Here is a 3,269-nt window from a genome sequence, read left to right as displayed (position 1 = left end):
GAGGGGTGAAAAATAAATAGAGGTGGGCATGGCTCAAGTAGGGCGCAAAATTATAGACGGAGAACGATTGACAAATTTTTCATTTTAAGCCCTTTTTGTGAAGGAATTAAGCTACAATACATGACATATGTTGTTTTAATTAATAAATACAGTGTGAATAAAGATTATATAACATAAAAATAACTGCAGTCTTTGTTATTTGATAGCCGCTTAAATTAAACAATTTTTATAGGGCAAGTAAAAACTGACTTCGGGCAAGTAGATCTCTGACCAACTTGCCCGACCGGGCAAGTGAAAAAAAACCTTAGCGTTGAACCCTGACTGCTGTACATTTATCTCTAGGAAAGTGTATATTTTTTCCTCCCAGAGAAGTTTTCTCCAGGAGGTAAGCTTTGACCTTACACAGCTGTACCATTTGTTTAGTGCTAATTAGCATATGGCACTATGGCATGCTAACACCCTGAAGTAAGCATGCTAACTTTAGCATTTGGCTCAAAGCAGCACTGAACAGAAGAACAGCTTCACAGAGCCCCTTGCATGAAGACTCTTAGTCTGTTTGCTGATATTGTCAGTTACAGGTCTCATTAAAGAGGGGCTGAATATTAACTGTGGTGGTGTCCATCCAAATTATTACTGTACAGCCAATTTTAACATGGTAATTCACGATGAAGTTTTCTTAATCTATGTGCTCAGTCTTTTTGGCCTTGCTAGACAAGACTGCTGATGTAAAAACTACTACAGTTAAATTCAATCAACACTATGCTTTAAAACGGTACTAACCAGCCTCAGGACATTATTGAGTGTTCACTGGCATTAAGTTAATTCTGTTAAGCCCTGCACTGATTTACATATATACATGTACAGTAGTTATATAACAGTAAGAGACATTCAATAAAACATGAAATGAAATGTGTGTGATTTCCTTTCTGTTCATCTTTTGAAGTTGCTATAGCACTAATGTCACCACATGATGGCGCCACTTCACTGTGACTCTTTCGATTTCGTCATGATCCCTGCTGTTTTAGCACAGATGAGTTGTACAGCTCTATGTAAACTTTGGAGATTTAGTTTCTGGTTTATATGTTTCTTTTTCTACAGCGTTGTTTCCCAACATCAGAGGAAGTTTGATACTTGAATAGGACTACTTATGACTACTGTGAACAACAAATGTGAAGTTAATATTGACATGTCTGGCTCAGGACAACACACCAGTGTAAAAGTTTTGTTTTAGTTTTCTATAAACAGTTATATATTCTACTATTATACTCGTCTATTCAGATTGTTTAACTGTGGGTCAGTCAGGCAGAGAAAGACAAGGAATATAGATAACGGTTAGGGCTTAATTTTATCAACAGCGATTGAGATGCAACAAACCTCTGCACTGCAAGATGAGCATCAAGAACACATTAATTTGCTAGCTACCATTGACAGTTTGAGCATGGAGTTGAAATGAGATGTCTAATTTTAAATTAAGATGGATGGAAACAGACAAAGAAAAGAGCTCTACATCTTGAGAGCCAAACTTCATCTTAACATACAAGGAAATTAAACTTCACAGTACAGGTCAAACTGTTGATTAACAAGTGATCTCTTGGAAGGAAAGTGTAAACATTTCACAGCAGTGATTGTTATTCACCAAAACTTGTGTACCGCCTCATGAGGAATCTATAAAACTTTTTATTTATGACATCACCCCATAACCTATCCATCCATCCATCCATCCATCCATCCATTTTCATCCGCTTATCCGAGGCTGGGTTGCAGGGGCAGCAGGCAGAGCAAAGTGCCCCAGACATCCCTCTCTCCAGGAATGCTTTCCAGCTCCTCCTTGGGGACCCCAAGGCGTTTCCAGGCCAGATGAGATATGTAATCCCTCCAGCGTGTTCTGGGTCTGCCCCGGGGCCTCCTATCAGTGGGACGTGCCCGAAACACCTCTAATAGGAGGCGCCCAGATGCTTCTGATCAGAACTGAATAACCACCTCAACTGATCCTTTTAGACGCAAAAAAGCAGCGGCTCTACTCTGAGCTCCCTCCGGATGTCCAAGCTCCTTACCCTATCTCTAAGGCTGAGCCCAGCCACCCCACAGAGAGAATTCATTTCGGCCGCTTGTATCTGTGATCTCATTCTTTCTGTCACTACCCAGAGCCCATGACTATAGGTGAGGGTTGGGACATAGCTGGACCAGTAAATGGAAAGCTTCGCCTTCCAGCTCAGCTCCCTCTTCACCATGATGGACTGGTGCAGCGCCTGCATCACTGCAGAAGCTGCACCAAACTGCCGATCCATCTCATGCTTCATTCTACTCTCACTTGTGAACAAGACCCAGAGATACTTTAACCACGCTCGAGGCAGTAACCCTTTGCCAACCCGGAGAAGGCAATTCGCCAGTTTCTGGCAGAGAACCATGGCCTCAGATTTGGAGGTGCTGACTCTCATCCTGACCGTTTCACACTTGGCTGCAAACCACCCCAGTGCATGCTGGAGGTCAGGGTGATGAAGCCAACAGAACCACATCATCTGCGAAAAGCAGAAATGCAATTCTGAGGTCCCCTAACCTGACCCCTTCCGCCCTCCAGCTGCGCCTCAAGGATCCTGTCCATGAAAATCACACAGGATCATTGACAAGGGACAAGCATAGCAGATAACCCATGACCTATCTATTTATTTTTATTCATCCTGACATATAACATATACATATACAACATTTATATCTCTCCTGCAGACGAGGGCTCGTCCCTTCCCAACAAGCAGAATGAGAAGTTCTGCCCTTTCATCAGGACGTTGCCTGAATTCAACTTTGGACAGAGTCCAGCTCATGGGCTGGTAATCTACTGTTTTCATCCAAAGTATGACTGCAAATTATATTCTTTCAAATGACCTGCACAGTCTAAGTTGAAGTCATGCAGAGCTCAGGTAGTATTTCAGTATATACCAAAGATATTGGATTCAATTAAACTGCATGTATTTGGTAAATTTAATCTACTTCATCCCTGTCCTGTCCTCTACAGATCATCTCTATAGCATTACTGTCTGTAAAAACTTAACTCTTTTGAGCCTGGCTCAACAAACCTTCACCAGGTAAGTTAACATGTTTAAGCAGTGTAGTCATTACAAAAAATTCTATTAATTCAGCATTGAGTTCACATTTTTCTGTGTTCTACCATTTACAGTTTGTGCTAAACCTTGAACGACTGCCGTGTGTTTATGGAAACTCTTTGCCCTCTTGTATACTCTCACTGGTAGACAGGACAGTTATTTTGCATCAGT

This window comes from Epinephelus moara, chromosome 16, assembly GCF_006386435.1.
Source record: "Epinephelus moara isolate mb chromosome 16, YSFRI_EMoa_1.0, whole genome shotgun sequence".
Classification (NCBI taxonomy): Eukaryota; Metazoa; Chordata; class Actinopteri; order Perciformes; family Serranidae; genus Epinephelus; species Epinephelus moara.
Note: the sequence above shows the minus strand (reverse complement) of the source record.